Source organism: Eriocheir sinensis, chromosome 33 (genome assembly GCF_024679095.1).
Source record: "Eriocheir sinensis breed Jianghai 21 chromosome 33, ASM2467909v1, whole genome shotgun sequence".
NCBI lineage: Eukaryota > Metazoa > Arthropoda > Malacostraca > Decapoda > Varunidae > Eriocheir > Eriocheir sinensis.
This window is the reverse complement of record NC_066541.1, coordinates 397488-420872: the sequence shown is the minus strand read 5'-3', so window position 1 is coordinate 420872 and position 23385 is coordinate 397488. Positions and strand designations below refer to the sequence as shown.

General features: G+C 45.7%; 1 protein-coding gene across 2 annotated transcripts in view; it reads left to right on the top strand.

The window, feature by feature from the left end:
* The window catches only part of LOC127006495 (HMG box-containing protein 4-like), a 183478-nt gene that overhangs the window by 88161 nt on the left and 71932 nt on the right, over positions 1-23385 (top strand). The window lies entirely within an intron of this gene.

Genomic DNA, 23385 nt, shown 5'->3' with positions numbered 1-23385 from the left:
CTGTTTGGCTCTCTGCAAGTCCAAAACATTGCTATTGCACATAACAATGTTGCTAATCGGTTAGCAAGGTTGCTTATGTTCTCTGCATTTCCCCACTGGATTGTGTTCCTGTCCTCACATGCACACACACGATTCCGTTGCCCCTGGGGTGCTTATGATATAGTGTGCTGGCTGGCTGCTTGGCAACTCAAGGGAGGAGGAGTTCCACACACGTGTTTATGTTGTCCACAAACATATGTGTATATTGTCCACACACATATGTGTATGTTGTTTCTTTCTCATTATTTTTGACCTCTCTTGTCTTCCTCTTTCTCTCTCAGGCCATAGGCCGTTTTGTAGTGAAAACGCTCCATTTCCTGCTCAGTGAGGGGAAATATGAAAAGTGTCAGACCACAGTTTTGCAGCAAGATGTATCCCAGAGAGAGAGAGAGAGAGAGAGCAGCCTATTTTTTCTCTCTCTCTCTCTCTCTCTCTCTCTCTCTCTCTCATTTAGTTTAGTTTCTGTTAAGCATACTATCTTGGGCTCCTTTTCCTGTAGGTAGTCTTGTAATTCCAGCTTACTATATATTAACCCGTCTACATTCGTATACATCACTCTTAATCCCATATTAGTTTCAATTTTGTCTAGCTTCTGCTCTCTTTTGGCTTTTCCTTTATGTACCATTTCTTGATTCAATCTCCCAGAACTCGCCAAAAAAATACCTCTTTTTTTTCTCTTCAGATCGTGCATTATTCCTTTCTTTTGCCTCTGCTTGAAGTTGATTCCATTTCTTCCTTTCCTCTTCATTTTTATTTTTATTTATATATACTTCCTTACATCCTTCTATTTCCCTTAACTTAATTGTTCTGTACAATAATTCCTCTGTTGCCTTCTGCAATCTTAATTGCAACTTTACTGTTCTGATCCACTTTTTCAATTTCATCTCCATAAGCAAAATTCTCTTATAAATAGCCGATTCTTTATTCGCGAATCCCAAAAAAGTTGCAGAATCATACATTCCATCATCACTGTCATACCCTCCTTCATGCTCCACCTCTTCTTCCCTTCGGTGTATTTCACCCCAAATCATCCTCCCTCCCACTCATCTTACAATAATAGGAGACAGAACCACAGTGTTCATCACCCAGGTCCCTTGTAAACACTACTCTAGGCCCCATTGGTACGGCACCAATCAGCTCATCAGCGGAGCTATCTGCCGGTGCGTGTGCCTCTTTTGGTGTCTCGGCTGTGTGTATTTACCAGAGGTGGGCAAGTGCGGTAGTTAGTACGGTAGTACTGCATCACAAAAAAAGTACCGCACTACCGCAAACTTTCTGAAAATACCGCACTACCGCAGACCGCATTAAAAAATCCTGCGGTACTTTTTGCGGTACTTAGAAAACTATCGAAGACATTTGCAGCGCAGCATGCTGAGGGTTTTTTTTTTTTTTTTTTTTTTTTCTTTTTTCAGTGAATCGTACTCAATCAGTCAATCGGTATCAGTTACCAGAATCAGTGATTCAATCATTCTGACTTTTCAGTTATTGTTCAAAATTAAATACTAAATGAATAACTCCAAGTAAATTTGTTCGTCATTCAACCCAAGGCGGCGCGCCATGACTGCCTCTGACGATGACTGTACATGGCAGTGTACAACAGTACAAGCAAGCACTAACATGATCACCGTTCAATCTCGTCCCATACAATTTTTTCTTTAATGCATAAAATAGCCCATAGTACATACTATATCTTTTTTTTTTTTTTCTTCATTGTAACCTCTATTTTATCATTCTCTCTCTCTCTCTCTCTCTCTCTCTCTCTCTCTCTCTCTCTCTCTCTCTCTCTCTCTCTCTGTGGGATACATCTTGCTGCAAAACTGTGGTCCGACACTTTTCATATTTCCCCTCACTGAGCAGGAAATGGAGTGTTTTCACTACAAAACGGCCTATGGCCTGAGAGAGAAAGAGGAAGATAAGAAAGGTCAAAACTAATGAGAAAGAAACAACATACACATGTGTGTGGACAATAAAGGAATAAGAATAAGAGCTAAAATATGCTTTGTTTACTACTTTACTTTTGCTCTGCTTCCGAATTCCAATGCGAATGACAATGTATTATAGTTCAATATCGCTGATAAAATACACTTGTTTCCATCTATGGTATACTCAGTGAAATGAAGAGTACTTAAGGGGGCACGCGACACCTGGGGGGGCTGTTTTGGTCAAAATATAGCATTTTGCAAAACTGGGTTAAAAATGTTCTTATACCATCTAGAAATAATCCTCGAGCAATGTTTTTCTCGTAGCGCAAGTATTAAATGTCTGGCGCGGGCTTAAATGGACCGAGTTAAAGGTTAAATTTTGTCTTTTAATTGCAGAAAATCTAAAATCAATCAGATTTACGTGAAAAGTGCAGGGAGTGTTGATTGTACAAGTAGCTAGGGACCTATGATTAGATATTGTTGATAGGGTAAAGGAGATAGGAGTATTAAGAGGAAAGAGTGACAAAAAAACACGATTTTAAGCGATGTTTGATGAACATACTAAAAGAAATACCATTATGCCTTTCTATATGGGAAACTTTCAGAATATTTTCCATAGGGCTCTAGGCATACCTAAAGACTATTCACAGCCAAAAAATGAAAGTGATTGGCTTTGTATTAATGGTGCTGTGTAATTTTAAGTGTCGCTACATGTATTCGCGCATGTTTACGTATGAGTATTCATATAAGTATACTTACATTGTTCTGGCTCGTACAAAATGTAGGCAACATACAGTACCCTCTCGAGTTTCGCGCTTGCTTCATTCTGAAGGTATGGTGTTAAACTCAAGGATTGCGAAACTCAAGGTATTGAAATCCATGAAAAAGAGCTTATGGGTTCCGACCCGTGGAAAAAAATAACTTTTTTTTTCGACTTGACTCCCTTGTTATTACAATGTCTTGGAAACAATTGTAACTGAGTCAAACTGCTATGTGCATTTCATGAGAGGAGGGAAAATGTTGAGTCCTGAGTCTCGCGAATATCAATGGTATGATGTTACAGTACCTGAGATGAAGATGTTTTTGGCTCTGGTGATGCTGATGGGAGTGGTCAAGAAAAATAACTACAGGGATTATTGGACTACCGACCCTGTAGCCAAGTCACCAATTTTCAGCAAAGTCATGCCAGTGAACAGATTCGTCAATATATTGCAAGCACTAATAACTTGGAGGCATATGCAGACAAAATAACTGAAAAAAATTAACAAGATTCGGACAGTCTTTGATCATCTGAGAAGTAAGTTCAAGGAGGCTTTTTATCCCCACAAAAACATCAACATTGACGAGAGTTTGATGTTGCGTGGAAATATCAGTCTCCGCCAACATATACCATCAAAACGCCACAGGTTTGCCCTTAAATTATTTGCACTTTGTGACTGCAAGACTGGTTTTGTGCAGGACATTGTGTTGTATACACGGGTTGGGACAGAGGTCACTGATGATAAGAGCCTGGGACTGTCAGGAGCTATAGTAATGACACTTATGGAACCATATCTAGAAAAAAATCATGTACTATACGTAGACAACTGGTACACAAGCCCAGCACTATTTGAGTTTCTTTCCTCTAGGGTCTAGACAGACAGGTGGGTGTGGAACTGTGAGGAAGCATAGAAAATACATGCCATATTTTCCTCCTCTATCAAACAAGGGAGACTGTGCCTACAAGAAAGCCAAAGACACTCGCAGTTATATGGAAAGATAAATGAGAGGTAACACTTCTCACCATCATCCACCACCCTCAAATGGTTCTCAGCCACAACATTGATAGTACCACCAGACAACGCATTATGAAACCAGAGTGTATGCTTGACCACAATACCAACATGCGTCTAGTAGACAAATCTGACGCTATGATTTCCTCCATAGAATGTGCCCATAAAACACTCAAGTGGTACAAGAAACTAATTTCCACCTAGTTGATATAACGATGCTGAATGCTCACATATTATTCAAAGAGAAGACAAGCAAGAATCCTACTCTACAAGATTTTGTCTTCGAAGCGGTGCGTCAGTTGTTGGAAGAAAATGCTGTGGAGCGCCCTACCCCAGGACGTCATGCTGCTGACAATCCTGTACGCCTCACAGGGCGGCACTTTCCCTGCACCTTGCAGCCACGACCAGACATGAAAAAGAAAAAAGTCGAGAAAGCCTGTCATGTTTGCAGTCACACAAAAAGATGACCAAGAAAACGGAGCGACACTCACTACTACTGTCATGAGTGTGATATACAGTAGAGCCCCACCTAGTGCGAACCGCAATTAGCGCGAGCCACCATCTACCAAGAAAAAAAAATAATTAGCGCGAAAGCCTCAGTTAGCGCTAGCAGCCACCACGACTGAATTTTGAAAATTGCGCCAAGCCACCATGATGCGCGGCACAAGCCGCCATGATGCGCGGCACAAGCCGCCATGATGCGCGGCACAAGCCGCCATGATGCGTGGCACAAGCCGCCATGATGCGCGGCACAAGCCGCCATGATGCGCGGCACAAGCCGCCATGATGCGCGGCACAAGCCGCCATGATGCGCGGCACAAGCCGCCATGATGCGCGGCACAAGCCGCCATGATGTGCAGCACAAGCCGCCATGATGCGTGGCACAAGCCGCTATGATGCACGACACAAGCTGCCATGATGCACGGCACAAGCCGCCATGATGCACGGCACAACCTGCCATGATGCACGGCACAAGCTGCCATGATGCACGGCACAAGCCGTCATGATGCACGGCACGAGCTGCCGTGATGCACGGCACAAGCCGCCATGATGCACAGCACAACCTGCCATGATGCACGGCACCACCTGCCAGGATGCACGGCACAACCTGCCATGATGCACGGCACAACCTGCCATGATGCACGGCACAACCTGCCATGATGCACGGCACAACCTGCCATGATGCACGGCACAAGCCGCCATGATGCACGGCACAACCTGCCATGATGCACGGCACAACCTGCCATGATGCACGGCACAACCTGCCATGATGCACGGCACAACCTGCCATGATGCACGGCACAACCTGCCAAGATGCACGGCACAACCTGCCATGATGCACGGCACAAGCCGCCATGATGCACGGCACAAGCGCCATGATGCACGGCACAACCTGCCATGATGCACGGCACAAGCCGCCATGATGCACGGCACAACCTGCCATGATGCACGGCACAACCTGCCATGATGCACGGCACAAGCCGCCATGATGCACGGCACAACCTGCCATGATGCACGGCACAACCTGCCATGATGCACGGCACAAGCCGCCATGATGCACGGCACAAGCCGCTATGATGCACGGCACAACCTGCCATGATGCACGGCACAACCTGCCATGATGCACGGCACAACCTGCCATGATGCACGGCACAAGCCGCCATGATGCACGGCACAACCTGCCATGATGCACGGCACAAGCCGCTATGATGCACGGCACAAGCCGCCATGATGCACGGCACAACCTGCCATGATGCACGGCACAAGCCGCCATGATGCACGGCACAAGCCGCCATGATGCACGGCACAAGCCGCTATGATGCACGGCACAACCTGCCATGATGCACGGCACAAGCCGCCATGATGCACGGCACAACCTGCCATGATGCACGGCACAAGCCGCCATGATGCGTGGCACAAGCCGCTATGATGCACGGCACAAGCTGCCATGATGCACGGCACAACCTGCCATGATGCACGGCACAAGCCGCCATGATGCACGGCACAAGCCACCATGATGCACGGCACAACCTGCCATGATGCACGGCACAAGCCGCCATGATGCACGGCACAAGCCGCCATGAAGCACGGCACAAGCCGCCATGATGCACGGCACAAGCCGCCATGATGCACGGCACAACCTGCCATGATGCACGGCACAAGCCGCCATGATGCACGGCACAAGTCGCCATGATGCACGGCACAAGCCGCCATGATGCACGGCACAAGCCGCCATGATGCACGGCACAAGCCGCCATGATGCGCGGCACAAGCCGCCATGATGCACGGCACAAGCCGCCATGATGCGCGGCACAAGCCGTCATGATGTGCGGCACAAGCTGCCATGATGCACGGCACAAGCCGCGATGATGCACGGCTTGTGCGGCACAAGCTGCCATGATGCACGGCACAAGCCGCGATGATGCACGGCACAAGCCGCCATGATGCACGGCACAAGCCGCCATGATGCACGGCACAAGCTGCCATGATGCACGGCACAAGCCGCCATGATGCACGGCACAAGCCGCCATGATGCGCGGCACAAGCCGCCATGATACGCGGCACAAGCCGTCATGATGCATGGCACAAGCCGCCATGATGCACGGCACAAGCCGCCATGATGCACGGCACAAGCCGCCATGATGCACGGCACAAGCCGCCATGATGTGCGGCACAAGCTGTCATGATGCACGGCACAAGCCGCCATGATGCGCGGCACAAGCCGTCATGATGTGCGGCACAAGCTGCCATGATGCACGGCACAAGCCGTCATGATGCATGGCACAAGCCGCCATGATGCACGGGACAAGCCGTCATGATGCACGGCACAAGCCGTCATGATGCACGGCACAAGCCGTCATGATGCATGGCACAAGCCGCCATGATGCACGGCACAAGCCGTCATGATGCACGGCACAAGCCGTCATGATGCATGGCACAAGCCGTCATGATGCATGGCACAAGCCGCCATGATGCACGGCACAAGCCGTCATGATGCACGGCACAAGCCGTCATGATGCATGGCACAAGCCGCCATGATGCACGGCACAAGCCGCCATGATGCACGGCACAAGCCGCCATGATGCACGGCACAAGCCGCCATGATGTGCGGCACAAGCTGTCATGATGCACGGCACAAGCCGCCATGATGCGCGGCACAAGCCGTCATGATGTGCGGCACAAGCTGCCATGATGCACGGCACAAGCCGCCATGATGCACGGCACAAGCCGCCATGATGCACGGCACAAGCCGCCATGATGCACGGCACAAGCCGCCATGATGCACGGCACAAGCTGCCATGATGCACGGCACAAGCCGCCATGATGCACGGCACAAGCTGCCATGATGCACGGCACAAGCCGCCATGATGCACGGCACAAGCTGCCATGACGCACGGCACAAGCCGCCATGATGTGCGGCACAAGCTGCCATGATGCACGGCACAAGCTGCCATGATGCACGGCACAAGCCGCCATGATGCGCGGCACAAGCCGCCATGATGCACGGCACAAGCCGCCATGATGCACGGCACAAGCCGCCATGATGTGCGGCACAAGGCGCCATGATGCAGGGCACAAGCCGCCATGATGTGCGACACAAGCCGCCATGATGCACGGCACAAGCCGCCATGATGCACGGCACAAGCCGCCATGATGTGCGGCACAAGCTGCCATGATGCACGGCACAAGCTGCCATGATGCACGGTACAAGCCGCCATGATGCACGGCACAAGCCGCCATGATGCACGGCACAAGCTGCCATGATGCACGGCACAAGCCGCCATGATGCACGGCACAAGCCGCCATGATGCACGGCACAAGCTGCCATGATGCACGGCACAAGCCGCCATGATGCACGGCACAAGCCGCCATGATGCACGGCACAAGCCGCCATGATGTGCGGCACAAGCTGCCATGATGCGCGGCACAAGCTGCCATGATGCACGGCACAAGCCGCCATGATGCGCGGCACAAGCCGCCATGATGCGCGGCACAAGCCGCCAAGACGCACGGCACAAGCCGCCATGATGTGCGGCACAAGCTGCCATGATGCACGGCACAAGCTGCCACGATGCACGGCACAAGCCGCCATGATGCACGGTACAAGCCGCCATGATGCACGGCACAAGCTGCCATGATGCACGGCACAAGCCGCCATGATGCACGGCACAAGCTGCCATGATGCACGGCACAAGCCGCCATGATGCACGGCACAAGCTGCCATGATGCACGGCACAAGCCGCCATGATGCACGGCACAAGCTGCCATGATGCACGGCACAAGCCGCCATGATGCACGGCACAAGCTGCCATGATGCACGGCACAAGCTGCCATGATGCACGGCACAAGCCGCCATGATGCGCGGCACAAGCCGCCATGATGCACGGCACAAGCTGCCATGATGTGCGGCACAAGCTGCCATGATGCACGGCACAAGCTGCCATGATGCACGGCACAAGCTGCCATGATGCACGGCACAAGCCGCCATGATGCACGACACAAGCCGCCATGATGCACGGCACAAGCTGCCATGATGCACGGCACAAGCCGCCATGATGCACGGCACAAGCCGCCATGATGCACGGCACAAGCCGCCATGATGTGCGGCACAAGCTGCCATGATGCACGGCACAAGCTGCCATGATGCACGGCACAAGCCGCCATGATGCGCGGCACAAGCCGCCATGATGCGCGGCACAAGCCGCCATGATGCGCGGCACAAGCCGCCATGATGCGCGGCACAAGCCGCCATGATGCACGGCACAAGCCGCCATGATGCGCGACACAAGCCGCCATGATGCGCGGCACAAGCCGCCATGATGCGCGGCACAAGCCGCCAAGTATGATACTGCCTTAAGGCAGTGAGGCCGCTGACCGGGTGAGCGCCAGTGATGACATCATCGGACTCCCAGCGAATCACAAGCATGTTTTCAGAGCTCAGCCAATCGTAGGTTTTTTTTTTTTTTAATGTGAGTGATTATTTTGAGTAATTATCAAACCCAAAAGTCAGACCCACGGGTGCATCAAATATTTTTTTTCATATTGGTTACTTTATTCAATTAGCGCGAATTCAGTTAGCGCGACCGCGTTCATCCACCTAATTCTCGCGCTAAATGGGGCTCTACTGTACCTCTAGACATTGAGCCTTGTTTTGAAGAATATCATACCCTGCTGCAATTCTGAGAAGCTAGGGTAGAGTATGTAAGTATAAAAAATAAAAATAAAAACGTTTTGGGAAAAAGTACTCAAATTTTGCAAATTGAATCATTTTTGTACGAAAACATGTGTTTTTCTTTATGAATAAGTATCTATTATACACATATATTTCGCAGATGAAAAAATATTGAAAAAACGATGCAAAAAAAAAAGGTTGCCTCGCTCCAAAATCATAGGTCTGGCAGCATCACTGAGCGAGCCAAATTTAAAGCTCCAGCTGGACATTTAAAAATGGCGATTTCGAGCTTCAACTCTTTATTTTTGTAACCATTTTGAGTTATATGAGATCAAAAAAAAAATTGCCTTTTTAGTGACCTGGAGGAGTAAAAGGTAAGTAAATCAATGCTGAGCTCTTATGGGTTAATGCAAGATGTGCAGATGCAAAGGAAAAAAGAGAGAAGGCATGGAAGAGATTGAAAAGAAATATGAATCAAAGGAAGAAAGAAGATTTTAAGATATAAAGAAATAAATATGTGAAAATAAGGAGAGAAGAAGAGAAAGGATATGAAAAGGATATTGTTGAAAAGTGCAAGGAAGAACCTAAACTTGTATTGATTCATATATGAAAAAAATCAAACCAAGGTAAAAAATAGAAAGACTGAAAGATAGAAATAAGATAATCGAAGATCCTAAAGACATGACAGAGCTGCTAAACAAGAGGTTCCAGCAAGTTTTTACAAAAGAATCGCAATTCAGTGTATCACGAGATGACAAGATAAATGTTCATATGGATGAAGTCATTGTAACTAAAGAGGAGATATACAAAACAATGGAGGAGCTGGAAGAGAGGAAAGCAATAGGACTGGATGGAGTCTCAGGTTTTATATTGAAAAAATGCTTACAGTCGTCCCTCAAATAGTACGGGGGTTAGGGACCCAGGACCTCCGTACTGTTCAAAAATCCGTATAAAATTAGTGCCCCCCCTAGAAATACTCCTGGGGTGCATTTGAGAGAGGGAATCGGGACTCTCGGAACATCACGAGTGCTCTCAAATGTGACATGGCAGCACGAGTTGCCAACTCAACACATCCGCTGGCTCCCGCCTTTGAGAGGTGGAGCGCCTTTGTGCTGTGATGACGTCATCACCAAATATGGCGGCCCAAACAAACACATATAAGTGTTTCCATTGCATTTCACCTCTCTGTGCCACCATAACCACTGCAGCTTCCTTTTCATCTTCTGTTGTAAGGAGTTCATCAGCCAGGACAGCTAGTAATGCATGTTATGTGTCACCAGGAAGATCAGCGTACGCCGTTACCGTAGCAACGACGAGGCTTAGTAAAAGGACGGCCTTTATCTCCACTCTTGCAGCACTCTTGGGGCACTGCCAGTTACTGCGGCAAGAATTTCTTTTACACTAAGATAGATTCAGCGAACACTGCTCTCATTCACGTGGTTTGCTCTCCCTGCAAAAAATGTAACTTCTCCTAAATCTGAATTCGTCTGCAAGGTGAACAGCTTTCTCGAATGCTTTGGGGTGCTTTCAGCAGGTGTTTTGCTGGAACAGTGTTGCCACTCACGCCATGGCTACTTGATGCGATGAGCGGGAAATTTAAAAACCCTAAAAAAATTCTTACATGACAATCCATATAAAACCGAAACCGTACTATTTGAGGGACGACTGTATGAAGTGCTCAATATCAACTGGTAAATTACCAAAGGAATGGCGGAGGGCTGAGGTTGTCCTTATATATAGAAGCAGGAAAAAGGAAAGACCTCTGAACTACAGACCAGTGTCATTGACCAGTGTAGTTTGTAAAATATGCATGAAAGTAATAAAGAAACTATGGACAAAATTACTAGAACACAATATAATTACAGAAAAACAGTATGGCTTTAGAAAAGGGCGCTCATATGTAACAAACCTACTGAGCTTTTACTCAAGAGTGACAGACATAACACAGGAGAGGAATGGATGGGTAGATTGCATGTACTTGGATCTGAAGGAGGCTTTTGATAAAGTTCCACATACAAGATTACTATGGAAGCTTGAAAATAAAGGAAGATTGAAAGGGAAAATGAAAAACTGGATGGAAAGTTACTTAAAGGGAAGAGAGATGAGAACAGTGGTAAATGACAAGAAGTCAGAATGGAAAATTGTAGATAGTGGAGTGCCCCAAGGATCAGTATTGTCACCAATACTTTTCCTAGTATATATAAATCATATGCTGGAGAAAGTAAGCAGTTACATGAGCCTGTTTGCAGACGATGTGAAATTGCTGAGACATATAAGAGAGAGTAATGACTGTGAAATTTTGCAAGAGGATCTGAATAAGATTTAGGACTGGAGTATGAAATGGGAGATGGAGTTCAATGTGAAGAAATGTCATGTAATGGAAATGGGAAAGAGTGAAAGGAGACCAAAAGGGACATGTAGAATGGGAGATGGAGAAATATTGTAAGAAGCTCAAGAAGAGAGAGATCTGGGAGTGACAATACAGGATAATCAAAAGTCTGAGAGTTATGTTAATGGGATATCCGGGGATACGTATAGAATGGTAAGACATATAGGATTAGCATTACACTACATGGATAAGGATATGATGAAAAAAATAATAACCACTATGATTAGACCAAAATTGGAATATGCAGAAACTGTGTGGTCTCCCCATAAAAAGAAACGCATAAAGAAACTAGAAAGAATACAAAGGATGGCAATAAAAATGATTTTTGAACTGGAGGCATTGTCATATGAAAAAGGGCTCAAGGAAATGGACCTACTAACACTGAAACAAAGAAGAGAAAGGGGAGACCTAATACAACTTTATAAATTATTGATTAACCCCTTCGCGCCGGATGTTCAAAAAGCCCGCCTGGCTGATATACGGCGTGCTCGGCCGTGCGGGAAACCTGAGCCGGCATGTATCTGCTTGTCGCCTCCGTATATTATTAATTTTTTTTTATTTTATTTTTTTTTTTACATCTAAGGAGACAGCTCAAGGGCGCAAAGAAAAAAAAAAAGAAAAAAAGGCCCGCTACTCACTGCTCCCGAACAGAGGTTAAAGGAGTGTCCAAAATCAGAGGTTAATTTCAGGAGGAGAGGTGTCCTGATACCCTCCTCTTGAAAGAGTTCAAGTCGTAGGCAGGAGGAAATACAGATGAAGGAAGAATGTTCCAGAGTTTACCAGCGTGAGGGATGAAAGAGTGAAGATGCTGGTTAACTCTTGCATAAGGGGTTTGGACAGTATAGGGATGAGCATGAGTAGAAAGTCAAGTGCAGCGGGGCCGCGGGAGGGGGGGAGGCATGCAGTTAGCAAGTTCAGAAGAGCAGTCAGCGTGGAAATATCGATAGAAGATAGAAAGAGAGGCAACATTGCGGCGGAATTTAACCCTATACGTTCCGACCCCTTGAGATTTTTCGCGCTCGTATAGCTAGCATCGTATTGATTTTTCTGAACAACAATAACGCTCGTGAACACTAAGTACTGCAACCTAATCAATGGTGTAAAGCAATAGTGAATAATGAGTGAAAAGAACCTCTCAAGAAATAAAATCCTTTTCTCCCTCTTCCTCCTATTCTTCCTTCTTTTCTTCTTCTTCCTCCTCTTCCTATTCTTCCTTCTTTTCTTCTTCTTCTTCCTCTTCTTCCTTCTTTTCTTCCTCCTCTTCTTTCTCCTTTTCTTCTTCCTCCTCTTCCTCTTCTTTCTCCTTTTATTCTTCCTCTTCCTCTTCTTCCTCCTTTTCCTCCTTTTCCTTTTCTCGCTAGCTTCTAGCCTCTTTTTCTTCCTCTTCCTTTTCTTCTGCCTCTTCCTCTTCTTCCTCTTCCCTTCCTTCTTCCTCTTCTTCTTCATCTTCCTCCTCTTCCTGTTCTTCCTCCTCCTCCTCTTCTTCCTCTATTTCCTCCTCTTCTTCCTCTTACTCTTCTTCCTGCTCTTCCTCCTTTCCTTCCTCCTCTTCTTCCTCCTTTTCCTCTTCTTCCTCCTCTTCCTCTTCTTTCTCCTTTTCCCTCTTCCCTCTTTTCCCCTCCTCGTCCTCGTCTTCATTTTCCTTTTCCTCTTCCTCTGCTTCCTACTTTTCCTCCTCTTCCTAGCTTCTCGTCCTACTGTTCTTGCTGATTCTTCCTCTCACTCTTGATTTTCTTCTTCATTATCATCTTCTTCTTACTTTTTCTTGATTTTGCTCTTCTTCTTCCTCCTCTTCCTCTTTCTCTTCTTCCTCCTCTCCCACCTCTTCCTCTATTTCCTCCTCTTCTTCCTCTTCCTCTTCTTCATCCTCTTCCTCCTTTTCTTCCTCTTCTTCATACTCTTCCTAGTCTTCCTCTTCTTCCTGCTTCCTCTTCTTACTCCTTATTGTCCCCTTCCCTCTTTTCCTCCTCTTCTTCATCTTCTTCCTCCTCTTCTTCTATTCTTTTCCACCTCTTCCTAGCTTCTCGTCCTCTTCTTCTTCCTCTTCTAGCTTCTTCCTCCTTTTCCTCCCCTACCTCTTCTTCTTCCTCTTCCTTTTCTTCTTCCTCTTTTCCTCCTCTTCTGCATCTTCCTCTCCTTCCTCTTCTTCTTCCTCCTCTCCCTCCTCTTCCTCTATTTCCTCCTCTTCTTCCTCTTCCTCTTCTTCATCCTCTTCTTCCTCCTTTTTGGTGATGATGGTGATGGTGGTGATGATGATGGTGGTGATGATGGTGATGATGGTGGTGATGATGATGGTGGTGATGATGATGGTGATGATGGTGGTGATGATGGTGGTGATGATGATGGTGGTGATGATGATGGTGGTGATGGTGGTGATGATGATGATGGTGGTGATGATGGTGAGATTGATTATGGTGTTGATGGTGATGGTGGTGATGATGATGGTGGTGATGATGGTGATGATGGTGGTGATGATGGTGATGATGGTGATGATGGTGGTGATGATGATGGTGGTGATGATGATGGTGATGATGGTGGTGATGATGATGGTGGTGATGGTGATGGTGATGATGATGATGGTGATGGTGGTGATGATGATGATGGTGGTGATGATGATGGTGATGATTATGGTGGTGATGGTGATGGTGGTGATGATGATGGTGGTGATGATGGTGATGATGGTGATGATGGTGGTGATGATGATGGTGGTGATGATGGTGATGATGGTAATGATGGTGGTGATGATGATGGTGGTGATGATGGTGATGATGGTGGTGATGATGATGGTGGTGATGATGATGGTGATGATGATGGTGGTGATGATGGTGGTGGTGATGATGGTGGTGATGATGGTGTGATGATGATGGTGGTGATGATGGTGGTGATGGTGATGGTGGTGATGATGATGGTGGTGATGGTGATGATGGTGATGGTGGTGATGATGATGATGGTGGTGATGATGATGGTGATGATGATGGTGATGATGGTGATGATGATGATGGTGGTGATGATGGTGGTGATGATGATGGTGATGATGATGGTGATGGTGGTGATGATTATGGTGGTGATGATGGTGGTGGTGATGATGATGGTGGTGATGATGATGGTGGTGGTGATGATGATGGTGGTGATGATGATGGTGGTGATGATGATGGTGGTGATGATGGTGGTGATGATGGTGATGATGATGATGGTGATGATGGTGATGGTGGTGATGATGATGGTGGTGATGATGATGGTGGTGATGATGATGATGGTGGTGATGATGGTGGTCGTGATGGTGGCGTTGATGATAAGTGTCAGAGAGAGAGAGAGAGAGAGAGAGAGAGAGAGAGAGAGAGAGAGAGGCCAGTCATAGGCTATTTGACCGTTTGAACCTAGCTCCCCTCTCTTCCATCTTTCATAGTATTTTTTTTATTACGCTAAATTTCGCTTTCCTATTCGTCTTGATATCCCAAAATAATCTCTCTCTCTCTCTCTCAATGCATCCAGGTCCCCCAAAATAAACCATACGAGGCCAGTGATTTATAGAAAGTAATTTTTTTTTGCCGATAAGAGTATATTTGTTTATATTGAAAGGAACAGAATATGAATGACATGAATATTTCGCAGCAAGTGACACTGGCACTGATATTATTTTGGGTATATATATATATATATATATATATATATATATATATATATATATATATATATATATATATATATATATATATATATATATATATATATATATATATATATATATATATATTTATATCTTTATTTATAGAGAGAGAGAGAGAGAGAGAGAGAGAGAGAGAGAGAGAGAGAGAGAGAGAGAGAGAGAGGCCAGTCATAGGCTATTTGACTGTTTGACCCTAGCTCCCTCTCTTCCATCTTTCATAGTATTTATATATATATATATATATATATATATATAGAGAGAGAGAGAGAGAGAGAGAGAGAGAGAGAGAGAGAGAGAGAGAGAGAGAGAGAGAGAGAGGCCAGTCATAGGCTATTTGACCGTTTGAACCTAGCTCCTCTCTTCCATCTTTCATAGTATTTTTTATTACGCTAAAAAATTTTTTGCCGATAAGAGTATATTTGCTTATATTGAAAGGAACTGAATATGAATGGCATGAAAATTTCGCAGCAAGTGACACTGGCACTGATATTATTTTGGGTATTATCATTGTTGCCTGGTTATATATATATATATATATATATATATATATATATATATATATATATATATATATATATATATATATATATATATATGAAAGATGGAAGAGAGGGAGCTAGGTTCAAACGGTCAAATAGCCTATGACTGGCTCTCTCTCTCTCTCTCTGACTCCAAGCACGTACGTTTTTTTCTTTATTAGCTATATATAGGAATTGTCTGGCCAAAGTACAAGAAATTAACATATGTACGAGACACAGTTATCACCTTATGGTAGTGTCAAAATAAGTATTGTATGTGCCATAATTCGTCATCGCCTCGCCGCAATCACAAGCTCGTGTCGCCAACTGCCGTTGAATAACTCTCGTACACAGCGGGCTGTGTACGTTTTTATTATGTTTTTATTACAGCTAGCTTGTTTGTTGGTCTGTTTAGTGTATCAGCTAAAGCTTTGTTAACATAAAAGATGCAGAACATGCAGTATAGCACTATACAATACAGGTATATTAATACTTATAACAGTAATAATATCGTCATCCGGAGGCGTTTGAACGTTGGGTTTTTTTTCACAGCGTATCGCCGTGCTTCAAAATGATTCGCGTCGGTGTTTCTAAATATTCGTGTTTAGCAAGATAACGGAGGCTCCTATGGTTATTTTTGATATCGCATCTTAATCTACGGTATTTTCTACGTTTATCAGTAGGTCTGTTTTTCTTTTAAACTTGGTAATAAAAAAAAAATGATCGTTTTGACAAAAATCCTCAGGGGGGGGCAAATGTGGCCCGGGTCGGAACGAATAGGGTTAAGAGGTAGAAGACTATCAGTATGAGGAGGAGAGCTGATGAGACGAAGAGCCTTAGCCTCCACTCTGTCCAGAAGAGCTGTGTGAGTGGAGCCCCCCCACACATGAGATGCATACTCCATACGAGGGCGGACAAGGCCCCTGTATATGGACAGCAACTGTGCAGGGGAGAAGAACTGGCGGAGACTGTACAGAACGCCCAGCCTCGAGGAAGCTGATTTAGTAAGAGATGAGATATGAAGTTTCCAGTTGAGATTTTGAGTTAAGGATAGACCGAGGATGTTTAGTGTTGAGGAAGGTGATAGCTGGGTGTTGTCAAACAATAGGGGATAGTTGTTTGGAAGATTGTGTCGAGTGGATAGGTGGAGAAACTGTGTTTTTGAGGCGTTGAAGGACACCAGGTTCTTCTTGCCCCAATCGGAAATAATAGTAAGGTCTGAGGCTAAGCGTTCTGCAGCCTCCAGCCTTGAGTCGTTAAGTTCCTGAAGGGTGGGTCTTCTATTAAAAGAAGTTGAATAATGCAGAGTGGAATCATCGGCGTAGGAATGGATAGGACAGTTCGTTTTGGAAAGAAGATCATCAATGAACAACAGAAAAAGAGTGGGAGATAGGACAGAACCCTATGGGACACCACTGTTAATAGATTTAGGGGAAGAACAGTGACCGTCTACCACGGCAGAAATAGAACGGTCAGAAAGGAAACTGGAGATAAAGGTACAGAGAGAAGGATAGAAACCGTAGGAGGGTAGTTTAGAAAGCAAAGATTTGTGCCAGACCCTATCAAAAGCTTTTGATATGTCCAGCGCAATAGCAAAAGTTTCACCGAAACGGCTAAGAGAGGATGACCAAGAGTCAGTTAAGAATTCTAGGAGATCAACAGTAGAACGCACCTTGCGGAACCCATACTGGCGATCAGATAGAAGGTCAGAAGTGGAAAGGTGCTTTTGAATCTTCCGGTTAAGGATTGATTCAAAAGCTTTAGATAGACAAGAAAGTAAAGCAATAGGACGGTAGTTTGAGGGATTGAAGCGGTCACCCTTCTTAGGTACAGGCTGTATGAAGGCATACTTCCAGCAAGAAGGAAAGGTAGATGTTGACAGGCAGAGGCGAAAGAGTTTGACCAGGCAGGGTGACAGCACGGAGGCACAGTTTTTAAGGACAATAGGAGGCACTCCATCAGGTCCATAAGCCTTCTGAGGATTGAGGCCAGAGAGGCATAGAAAACATCATTTTGAAGAATCTTTATAACAGGCATAAAGGAGTCAGAGGGGGATGAGTAGGAGGAATATGCCCAGAATCGTCCAGAGTGGTGTTTTTAGAAAAGTTTGAGAGAAGAGTTCAGCCTTAGAGATAGATGAGACGGCAGTGTTGCTGTCAGGACTGAGGAGGAGGAAAGATGAAGAAGTGAAGTTGGAGGAGATGTTTTTGGCTAGATGCCAGAAGTCACGGGAAGAGTTAGAGAAAGCAAGGTTTTGACATTTTCTATTAATGAAAGAATTTTTGGTTAGTCGGAGAATAGATTTGGCACGATTTCGGGCAGAAATGTAAAGTTCATAATTAGCATTAGTTTGAAGGCTCTGGTACCTTTTGTGAGCTACCTCTCTATCATTGACAGCACGAGAACAAGCATGATTAAACCAAGGCTTCTTAGCGTGAGGAGTAGAGAAAGAACGAGGAATGTATGTCTCCATTCCAGAGACAATCACCTCTGTGATGCGCTGAGCACACACAGAGGGGTCTCTATCCTGGAAGCAATAATCATTCCACGGGAAATCGGAAGAGTACATCCTCAGGTCGTCCCACCGAGCTGAAGCAAAATGCCAGAAGCATCGCCTCTTCGGTGGGTCCAGAGGGTGTACATTATGCTGCTGAAAGCCCTCATTACATTTATCCCGTATTTGCAAAGCAGCATACACGACGAGTCAACATATACCTGCTATGCATAATATAAATTACGTCAATGCAAATTAAAAAAAAAGCAAAATAAAGAAAGGGGAGAAAGGGGCAAGGGGGAAAGAAATAGAGAAAGCAGATGATTGTGTAGAGGAGGAAGAATGTCGAGAAATTATCAGCAAATACAACTGTTATCATCAGTCAGAGAGCTGCCAGATACTCCTTTGTCATCACAGACAATGTATGTGTGTACGTGTGTGTGTGTGTGTGTGAGAGAGAGAGAGAGAGAGAGAGAGAGAGAGAGAGAGAGAGAGAGAGAGAGAGAGAGAGAGAGAGAGAGATAGGCAAGGAGTGGTGGTGTTGGCACCTTGGTGTCTGGGAGAGAGAGAGAGAGAGAGAGAGAGAGAGAGAGAGAGAGAGAGAGAGAGAGAGAGGTGGGCGAGACGTGATGGTGTCGGCGCCTCGGTGTCTGAGAGAGAGAGAGAGAGAGAGAGAGAGAGAGAGAGAGAGAGAGAGAGAGAGAGAGAGAGAGACAGCCAATGAGACTTCCTAATTTTAGACACAAGGCGGGAAGAAGGCGGTGCATACTGTAGCTCATTTTTTGTGATTGGTGGGAACAAGGATGGTGGGAGGAGCAATAGGATTTCAAGGACAGCATACGGCGTCTTTACTTAGTAACCAACACAAAGTACAGGTCACTCTCGATTTACGCGAGTTTGGTTTACGCGTTTTTTAAATAACGCGGGGTCCAAAATCCAAAAAAAAAAATTTTCATTTACACGTTTTTTCCACTTATACGCGATATTTTATGGAGTGGCCACCAGATGTCTCACGCAACTGGACTCACATAGCGCCGCGGCCACACAGCAGAGTTCAGTTCTTCCCGCGCGCCACTTGAACAACAATACAGTACCCACGCTGCCACGCTACTCAACAATAGGGGTGGGCAGTTACCGGTACTAACGGTACTAGCTATATGGTACAGTACCGGTACCAGACTGCTCGGTACCGGTACCAATACTAGCTAGCCACTCATGGTGTCCCTCATTTCTTCCTCACATGAGTGAGGCTGAGACTGAGTGCCTGAGTGGATATCTCGGTGATATGGATATTCTCTCTCTCTCTCTCTCTCTCTCTCTCTCTCTCTCTCTCTCTCCATTGAATGAAGTGAATAAGCATATTATTCCCACCATCACTCGTAGGTTATGACAGAGAACTAGGCAAGACACAATTCACACGTTTCTGGTGACACACGCCATGCAGCTGTTTGTTGTATGGGTGTGGTTGTGTGGTTTGTAAACAATGCAAATGGCGGCCGGGCTGGTATTGCGCGAAATATCTCCTCGTACAAGACTAATGATGTACAGTTTCTGATATCATATTTACCCCATTATTCTCACTAATATTCATAATTAATAATGAACACATGGATATTTTTTTCCAATATGATTTTTTATGTAGCTTGTACTGCTCCTTAGTCATACAATCAAGCCACCTATGACATCAAGATCAAGATCATTCAAATGGCGCCCGTCGGAAAAACGGGATAACAACAAGGCATGGGCAATCCTCCATCGATTTCAATTTTGTATAGTAGTTATTAGATCACCCTGTATTCTATGGTAACATATTATGAGACAGCTACGGACTATGAAGGATTATATACAATGATAAAGGAAAGTTTGCCGTTGTTATTGGATAAGACAAAAAAGACCCTTAAAAACACCCCAAAGAAGAAAACAATCATTAAAAATTTGTACATTCGGCGTACAAGGCGCAGGGCTAAACTTTCAGGCATTTTTTATGTGAAAAAGGTGCGCGCTATACGCTGAAAAATACGGTTTTTATTTTTCGACAGAAACCTACCTCTTGTTTGATTTACATTGTTTTTTATTTACGCGACCTCTCCAAGAACGCAATACTCGCGTAAATCGAGAGTTACCTGTACGGGACAACTCAATAGAAGAAGAAACAAAATAGAAATATGACGCCTACGTAGGCGTCATCGTATATGCTACTGGGGCTTCATGACGCCTACGTAGTCATCATCATATTGAAAGGGTTAAAATGGAAGAAGTAGACAATGAGGAGTTGCTGCTAAGAAAAGGAAGAAACATTATAATATATTAATTATTAATATTTGTGAGAATAATGGGGTAAATATGATATCAGAAACTGTACTTCATGAGTTGTACAAGGAGTTATTTTGCATAACACCAGCCCAGCTGCCATTTGCATTGTTTGAAAACCACACAACCACACCCATACAACAAACAGCTGTATGCCGCGTGTCACCAGAACCGTGTGAATTGTGTCTTGCCTAGTTGTATGTCATAACTTACAAGTGATGGTGAGAATAATATGCTAATTATGATATCAGAAGCTGTGCATCATCAGTATGTACAGGGATGTATTTCTCACAACACCAGCCCGGCCGCCATTTTCATTGCTTTACTCAAAGACACGTCAATTCAAGCAGTACAGGTTACACCAAAGATATATAAATTTCAGGAAACTGTACATCGCCAGTGTTCTTTAACCATACATATTTCTGAGCATTTTAAGAACTTTTTTTTTTCGAAATTGTTCTTAAATTTTGAGGTTCGCGTTATACGCCGCGAAATACGGTATATGTCGATCCTAAGTGACTAACTGGCACCTCTTTTGCCCCTTAGATGACTCCGTGCTAAAAATAGTCTACAGTTCCTGCCTACGCATCATGGCATCTGCAGAGCGATTATATTCCCTCAGACTACAGTACCCTCTCGAGTTTCGCGCCATCCAAGTTTCGCGGTTAATCCTAAATTTTTACCATCCCGACTTTCGCGCATTATCACTCCGAGTTTCGCGCTGCTTTGACACGTACGGGTCACGTCTACTTACCATTGGCGTCACGCACGCTACCTTTAAAGGTAGTATCACACTGGACGTTTTCCTCCAAACATTGTGGCTATGGCAAGAGAGAGAGAGAGAGAGAGAGAGAGAGGGGGGGGGGGGGGGACAGGTCGTTTTGAAGAAGTCGCAGTTGAAGGCGGCTGCCTTACAATTGGCTGACAGTTCTGAAAATAAGCTTGTGATTCGCTGGGAGTCCGATGACGTCATCGCCGATGCCCACCCTATCAGCGGCTTCACTTCCTTAAGGCGGTGTCACAGTGGCCGTTTTCATCCAACCGTTGGGGCTACGGGCAACGCCCGTGCGCCTAACCAGGAGCGAGTTTACGGTTATCCGTAAGCTGGTGTCACACAGGGCTTTTTTCTTCCTGCCGCGTTGGCGCCACCTAGGGCAACCAGCAACTCCAAGCTTTCCTGGTGTGCATCACACACAGCCATGGTCGGTTGCCTGTATCCACATCCGCAATGTAAACAAAGAACTTGCCCTGTATCAACATGGCGTCGTCTACTAAAGTAAGGGCTGTCGCGGCTTGTGCTGCCATTACCCAAGTTATGGACTTGTTGCTGCAGTTAAATGGAAGGAAGAAACAGTTGTGGGTGTGGCAAGCCTGTGGCTCCTCCATGCCAGTTCTCATTGTCACCACTGTGTGTGCGCGGCCAACCCACCCATACACATGGATCGAATAACAACAAACAAACAAATACACACACACACACACACACACACACACACACACACACCAGACTCATTAAGAACCATTGCAGATGTTTCTGACCAACAGAAACGACTTCACCATTTCTTTGCGTGTGTTTGAACGCATTTGGTGAGTGGCCCACATGAACCAAACCTGGCTCTTGGCAAGAAAAGAGCAGTCGTCTTTAACACTGCTCTCTTCTTGCCATTGGGTATGTTTGGTTTGTGTGAACCACTCACCAAATAAGTTCTAACACTCTAGGAAATGGCAAAGCCATTTTTGTTTGTGAGAAACATCTGCCATGGTTCATGATGAGTCTGGTCACTCTGGTGTGTGCGTGTGTGTGTGTGTGTGTGTGTGTGTCTTTGTTACTCGATCTATGTGTTTATGTGGTCAGAGTCTAGATGGGTGGGTTGGCCGCTCACGCACAATGGTGACAATGAGAACTGGCACGGAGGATCCACAGACACGCCACACCCACAACAGCTTCTTCCTGCCATTTAACTGATGCAACAAGTCCATAACTTGGGTAATGGCAGCACAAGCTGCGACATCCCTTACTTTAGCAGACGACGCCATGTCGATACAGGGCAAGTGCTTTGTTTACGTTGTGGATGTGGATACGGGCAACCGACCCTGGCCCGGAAAAGTTGGATTTGCCGGTTGCCCAAGCTGCCGCCAACACGGTGGGAAGAAAATGGCCCAGTGAGACACCAGCAGGTTACAGACAACCGACAACTCGCTCCCGGATGGGCGCACAGGAGTTGCCAGTGGCCACAACGGCTAGAAGAAAACGGCCAGTGTGACACTGCCCCGAGGCAGCGAGGCTGCTGACCAGGTGAGCGCCGGCGATGGTGTCATCAGACTCCTAGCGAATCACAAGTGTGTTTTCAGAGCTCAGCCAATTGTAAGGCTTCATCTGTGGCTTTAAAACAACCCATTCTCTCTTCCTGTTTTCTTCCTTTTTCCAAGGTATGTATTTTGAGATAACAAGGGAGTAAAGGAGGAAAAAAAGTGAGCTTCGTGGGGCAGCATGAACCAGTTATAATAGCGCCACAATAAACAGTTGCCTGGGCCATGGCAGGCTCGGGGCCGACCATCAGGCCCATATGGATAGTCTACCAGTGCCATAGCCCACATGTAATAAAAAATAAAAAATAAAATAAAAACATGGGACAGAACAGATAAGCACTTTTTCAGTGTTTTCAATACCTCGAGTTTCGCGAACCTCGAGTTTAGTGCTAAACCTTCGGAACAAAGCGAGCGCGAAACTTGAGAGGGTACTGTATCTGTTTTTGTGGTCTTCCATTAGTTTCTGCTCGTTGTGTGTGTGCTGAGCGTAGTCTTGACACCTCCACTGATTTACCTGATGTTCTAGATCAGTGGTTCCCAAACTGGGGGCCATGGCCCCCTGGGGGGCCATATAGCAGAATGTAGGGGGCCATAATCTGAGGCTATGCATAAATAAAACCAAAGGAGTTTAGCGGGTAGGTAGCCAGTGGAGGGAACTTACAGGTTCAGTACAGGTTTGTGCAATGCCTTGCTGCCAGACACATGGGTAATACGTCCCTTTTTTTCTTTTTATCTGATTCTGTGTTCTTGACATAAAACAAGACATGGGGATGTATTAGGGAAGCAAGATA